Source organism: Octodon degus, unplaced genomic scaffold (genome assembly GCF_000260255.1).
Source record: "Octodon degus isolate 3935 unplaced genomic scaffold, OctDeg1.0 scaffold00180, whole genome shotgun sequence".
Lineage (NCBI taxonomy): Eukaryota > Metazoa > Chordata > Mammalia > Rodentia > Octodontidae > Octodon > Octodon degus.
Window position 1 is genome coordinate 3699425 of NW_004524756.1, and position 7033 is coordinate 3706457.

General features: G+C 35.6%; 1 pseudogene; it reads right to left on the reverse strand.

Moving 5' to 3' along the window:
• Positions 1-951, reverse strand: part of LOC101561611 — a 2306-nt pseudogene extending 1355 nt beyond the window's left edge.
• Positions 952-7033: the final 6082 nt, after the last annotated feature.

Sequence of the window (7033 nt, forward strand, 5' to 3'; positions counted from 1 at the left end):
TCTCTCTCTCTCTCTCTCTCTCTCTCTCTCTCTCTCTCTCTCTCTCTCTCTCTCTCTCTCTCCCATAACTTGGAATAACTCTGTCTTTGCAGTACCAGGGATTGAATTTAGGACCTTGTGCTTGACAGACAGGCACTTATGCTGCTGAGCTATATCCCCAGCTAAGGAATCAATCTCTTAGCTTGTTCACATGCAGTACAAAGACAGCAGACAACTATCTTGTTCTCACTGATGTCCTTTTAATGCTTGCACTTGAAGTCACAATAAAGTGATTGACCATTTGGTTGTCAAAATCTTCTCCACCAAAGTGAGTCTCTCCAGCTATAGATATCACTGCAAAGATTCCATCTTCAATAGTGAGGATTGACAAATCAAAATTCCCATCTCCTAAATAAAAAAAAAATCAGCACACTTCTTTTAGCTCTAACCTTTTTGTCTAAGCCATAAGGAATAGCAGCAGCCATTGGCTCACTGATAATTCCAAGTACATTAAGACTGGCAATGGTTCCAGCATCTTTATTGCCTGATGCTGAGGGTCATTAAAGTAAGCTGGTACTGTGACCACAACATTGGTATCAGTCTTCCCTAGATAAGCTTCTGCAATTTTCTTAATCTTTTTCAGCACCATGGAAGGCATCTCCTGTGTGTGGAAGTTCTTTGTTTCTCCTCTGTATTCTACTTGAACCTAGGACCTGTCTGCATTGTTCACCATCATCAAATCTATGTCCAATCAGACTCTTGGCATTAAAAAATTGTGTTGGTGGGGTTCATCTCTGCTTGATTCTTTGCAGTATCTCAGATCAATTGTTCAGTGTCAGGGAAAGCCACGTAACTTGGAATAACTCAATGTCCCTGATCTTTGGTGACTGTCTCCACTTTTCCACGCCAGGAGATACCCATACAGAAGTGGGTGGTGCTAAGATTAGTGCCAATCGCAGGTCCCTTCCACATGGTTGCTTGTGTGTAGGCCCAGCTCTACTGGTGAAGAAGCCACATCAGAAGCCCCTAAGCTACGGGCGCATTCAATGAGTTGGAGTCAGTTTTTAATATCCCAAATCACTCGCTGGGATCTTGTTTTGGATTTCATTAAATCTATAAATCAATTTGGACCAAAATACCATTTGCATTTGTTTATCACCAAGCTATGTGCTTTTCCTCTGAGGACCAGACATGTTAATCATTATAGATGTTTTAAATTCAACTCTGACAATTCCAATGGCCTTCTCATGCTTTTTCTGTATCTTATTCTCTGTATTTGAATTACATTTTGTCTCTTAGTGTGCCTTGGAATTATTTAATAGCAGCACATGATTTACCAAATAAATGAAAGTGCTGTGACTAGGCTTTCATTAGTGTAGTAGCAAAGGAAGCAGAAGGAAAAGCACACTTTCGGCCTACAGTTAGGTCTTCCAGTGAGCTTGTGCTTGTGAATGGAGAAATTTATTAGTGTTTCCCAGTTGAGTTGGTTTGATTCTTATTGTTGCTTTCTTCCTCTTCTTAGGTTTGACATGATGGATAGAATGGTAGTAACTGAGGATGTTTTATCCTAGGGAGAATTATTTTCAAATAATAAAAAAACAGGTAAAGTTTTGTTTAATTAGTTCCTTTGGGCACATACCTTGTGATAAAGAAGTGCTCTGGGGTATTAAAATTGACTCCATATTCTTTCACACTGGTGGAATCAAGAGGGTATTTGTCCCTATATTTACTGCAAGAACCTGTTCAGGCTCCTGAAGTACAAGTAGAAAAAGTATGGGACCCTCTCTAACTAGCTTCCCTAGGGATTTTCATTAATAGAGTGGCCCATACTGAGCCTTTAGTTATCACTTAATTATATTGCGCATTTTTCTGCCCCTGGTTCTTTCAGAGGATCTGACTCCTGAGTCTTTTTTCTGATAAACCATGACTTTGATGTTCACTTGACTATCTCTGTGTCTCTATCTCTGTCTCTGTCTCTGTCTCTGTCTCTGTCTCTGTCTCTGTCTCTGTCTCTGTCTCTGTCCCTCCCTCCTTCTCTCTTTCTCTCTCTATAATCCTGGAGGCAGTGATTTTTTTCTGTTTTTATCTCTCTCATGGATATAAGAAGACTTATTAGTTTACCAAATTGTTGCACTTGTTTTTGAATTGAGTGGGACTTCTGGGACTTATTGGGATTCTAAGAACCATACACAGAGAGCAGGAAAATGGAAGCCTGACTGCGCTTGCTTCTGCTTGTGTTTATTCTACATAAGGCTCATTAGGGAAGCTCATCAACTTGTAAGTTAAAATTTTTCCCAGATTTGTGAGGTCTTCAGCCATTATTTCCTTAAATATTTTCTTATATTCTTTTTCTTTCTCTTTTAGTGTTTTAATAGGACTTATATTAACTGGCTAAATGACATTTACCAATGTTTGAGACTGTAGTAAATTTTAATTTGTATTTTTCCCTATTTTCTGTTTCATATATTTTATGTACTTTTCCTCAAGAAAATGGAAGGGCTGAGGAATTGGCTCAGTAGAATAAGTACTTCCCTGGCAAGCACAAGGGCCTGATTTCAATCCCTAGTTCCACCAAAAAACAAAACAAAACAAAACAAAACAAAGCAAAGCAAAACAACACCAAAAACAAAAACAAAAAAAAAAATGGATTCTCCTTCTATCGTATTAAATCTGAAGATGAATCTTTTAGTAAATTTTTAGTAATTCAATTTTAATGTCTGAGATTCCTTTATCATTTAATAGTTTTAATTTCTCTATTAAGAGTTTTTATTTGCTCATTAATCTCCTACTGTCCTCTATTTTTAAAGTATATCACTTTAAAACATATATGACAGTGATTAGACATTTTTGTTGGTTGAATTTAATATCTGAGTCCTGCTGGAATTGGTCTTTTCCTTCCTCTCATCTCAGTTGTATATATTTTTTCTCTTTGCATGACTATTATGTCTAGGTTGAAAATGACACATGGTATAGCACATATTTTTTAAATGGAGATTCTATTTGTTCTTCTGAATTCTGTTTATCTTTTATTTTATAGACAATTAACTAATTGAATTTAAAACTTGAGGTTTGCTTGTGCACAGTGTTCAATACCTAAGACTTCTCTCCAACTTTTTCAGTTTCCTACAGCTAATTTTTAAGCCTGGCTACTCATTGGCTTTAGTGTGTCAAATGACTTTCTACAGTTTGCATAACTGTTATCTATGGCATCTTCACATTGCCTTTATTCGATGTTTCAAATATTTTAAAATATTCCAAATTCCATTTTTTCCCAAGCTATGCTAGCACCATTATTTTGCTTATGAATTTTTCTGTGAGGCTGATGACATAGTTTTTTCTGTGTATTGGTGTGGCTCAGGATTCTTACTTACCCCCTCGTAGTTATGTAAGGTGGAAAATCACTTTGAAACACTTGACACTACTCATTTCATTTGTCATCATTATCAATGTTCAAATTTCAGGGCTACTTGTGTTCATGATTGCTATATTTCTACTCACTAAAGATAAATTTTTTTCAACTGCTCATTCCATACCACTGATATTTTCATGATATGAAAATATCTAAATGTGTATCAGGTTATTAAATAATAATTCAAATATCCAGTTACAAAGTAAATATTTCACAGAGCAAAGCAGTATTCAAGCTGTTGCATTTGTATTAGTCATGAGGAGATATTTGATTGGGGTTGATGTTGAAGGACAGAAGATTTTCCTTTCCTCTCAAGTTTTAACTTTAAAATATATAAATAGTATGCATACATAACTCTTTTCTCTCTTATTAATCTTTTATCAATGTGATTATACAGTTCTATATAAAACAATGGTACAAGAATAAAAAGTATGTATGTTTATTTGTTTTTTTCAAAACTTTTTGATCACTGAGTTAAAGTTATTCTAAACAATGCCAAGAAAACTTGCCGAGTATTCTTATGCTATGTGATTATTTTACATATGAAAAAGAGTTTGAAGTTAAATATATATTTATATAAATGTATCATATAATATCATATAGTATGTGCAGGGATGTAGTTAAATCTACCATAGACAGGCTCTATGCGTGTAGTGGATATATATGATAATGTATGAAGGATCAATGTGATTAAGAATTTCTGAACATCTGTGTATGAAAATTTGTTAATCAATACCTTATAAATAGAGAACATGTTATATTATTAAATGTTTAGATATTTAAGGGCTTCTTGTTTTCACTAAAGACAGAAGAGTCCAGCTGGAGTGGGTAAAAAACAATGGCTGGGTTTTACAGCTTCTTTTTTTTGTGTGTTCTGAGCCTTTCAAAACAAGAGTGGCCTGGTCTTTGTAGGGATTTTTGTGTGCTTTGATAGAAGTATCAGAGAGAAACAGACAAACCACTCAGCTTGTGCTTTTCCTGACGCTCTTCTACTTCCAACAGTATGTCACTAAAGTAACTTGTGGAATTCAGGCACCAAGCTGACTGAGACGGGATGGGGCAAACCTGGGGGCAGAGCATGGAGGAGCTGACACAGCGCAGAAAGCACCCAGCGCCTCCTCTGTTTACGCAAGAGTGGCAGCAGCTCCAGCAGCCGCGCTTTAGTGCCCACTGACAGGGCTGGGACGCCTCTATAGATGACCGTGTCGTAGGCATTCATTCATGGCCCCGTGACACCACGGTTCTTTTGTGAAGATCTAAAAATACGGCTTCTTCTTTTGCTTCCTCAGCTGCCATATGGCTTGGTGGCAAGTGGCCTAAAAGGAAACAGGAAGGGAAGAAAACCCTAGAAGAAATAACCAACAGATGAAATTGATTTACTTTCCGCTTTCAGAGATGGGGGCAGCGACCTTTGAGAAACATAAAACCTTTCACTTAGCAGGCAAACAGGCTACTCATGCGACAGCCTAGCGCTCTCTCTCTCTCTCTCTCTCTCTCTCTCTCTCTCTCTCTCTCTCTCTGTATATATATATTTTTTTCCCCAAAAAAAGTAGTATGTGAGGAAAACATCAGCCTTACTGATTTACTTAATTGCTATACTAAATTTAAATGAGATGAGATCGTCAAGCTTAAATAAACTAGTTGCCCAGTTTTCCAGGGACCTGCACCTTTAGTTGGACCAAATTGGTAAAAACTTAAAGATATGTACTAAGTATCAGACTTCTCGAAGTTTACCTTACTCTAAAACTTTCACAAATAATTCTAGACTATAAATCACTTCATTTTAGTTCTACTTTAAGTTTTTCAATTTAGGCAGTTACAGCACTCTTCTAAATTGCTTTAAAAGCCTAGTTGAATATATCTGCAGGATGGGTTTAGAAATGACATTTTGTCATGCTGTAAAGATTTGACAAGAGTTATGAAAGAAATACTAATGATTAAAGGGTATTTGAAAAGAAAATCTGAATAAATTTGCTAGCTGTATGTCTATTCAATTTTAAGAATGATAATATTTAAGTTCTACAAATTATAAGACTTCAACTTTTTTAACTGGACACTTAAAATAATGAAAGTACACTTAAGGACATAGTGCACAAGTGAAGGTCATTTATTGATTTATGGGTATGTATTATCTGATTACTTGAGGCTGGTGCTTAATTGTATACAACTAAAACTGATGTATGCTAGGGGTTTCTAGTGTTTCAACAAATAATTCTGATCAGTGGGCTAGCTATTCCTTGATTTTGAGCAATTATTTTAAATATGTAGAAATGTATCAGTTTCAGCTGGGTCCAATGGAGAAAATAAGTTCTATGCACTTAGAAATGCTTCCTTCTAATTCATTAAATATATTCAGAAATATGGCTACATGTGGGTGGTCTACATTATAGAGAGTGGTAGGTTAAGCTTTATTACTAATAGAAAATTTAATGTTAGCATATAATTAAATATCCTCTCTAATACTTTAAAATTAAAAATAACTTTTTTCAGAGGAATATTTTCTTGTATTTGATAACATATCTTGCTCTAAAATCTTTTTTTTTTAAATAGACGAAATTGTTACTTGGAAGTCTAAAGGTAATTGCTCCAGGAACTTTGCTACTTCTGTTTCTCTATGCTTGAATGTTTGCATGCAATTGTCTTTGAGAAACTACTTATGCAAGTTGTAAAAATATTTAGCAGTCTGAAATTAAATTACTCCATGAGGAAAGAAATTAAGGGTGTATTGGGTCATGAGATTTATGAGTTGGTAGGTTTGGAAGGGGAGGGTAAGGTCTTTTTTGATTTTTGCGGACTAAAAGTTTTGTTCCCTCTTTCCCATACAAGTCAATTCCTAGCATCTGTGCTTTTGACTGGATTTGAAATTCTCAGAAGGTGACATTTAAACTTCTAAAAATCACTATAAATTCTATCTATATGATATCTTTTTATACGTTTATAAAATGTTATTTAGAAAATTTACTACTTGTATGTTTTAAGTAGTGGATACTTCTAATTATGCGTATTTGGGAGAAAAAATAATTGAAATTTAAATGCTAACAAAAACCTCTTGTTTTCCTGCTTAAATCAGATTCACTTTATTAAGACCATATGGCATTCAGCTCTGCGGTTAGAATCGTGAAAGCTGAGGAAGGATTATACTATCTGAAGTAAAATGGGGGACAAAGAGCTGTTGTTCTGCAACAAAAAGTTGTCAAGAAAGTTTTCAATTTTGAAATTGTCAATTGCTATTAGCAATTCTTTGATTTTAGACTTTATAGATCCTTCTTTGTGGTTAGAATTCTGCAGCTACACTAAGGAGTTGTCTGTGCTCTCCGGAGTCAAAAAATTTGGTTTCTTCTGCAGCAAAAATCTGGAAAGCATGTGATCTTGTGCAGATGTGCGCATGTGTGCTGCTGTCCTGTCCCAGAGTTTAGGCAATGGAATGTGGCCCACGAAAACTTTACGTCTGTTCAGTTTTCACTCCACATGTTTCCTAGCTCGGAGAAAGAAGAACAGAAACTGCCTCTCACCTTCTTCATCATTTTGCATTCTACGGAGAAGGACCTACAACAATTGAGTGCTCGCTTGGTCCCAACAAGAGTCAGAAAGTTCTTCTGTATGATGCTCTGGGCCTGTGAAACATTTCTGTCTTAGTTTTAATTG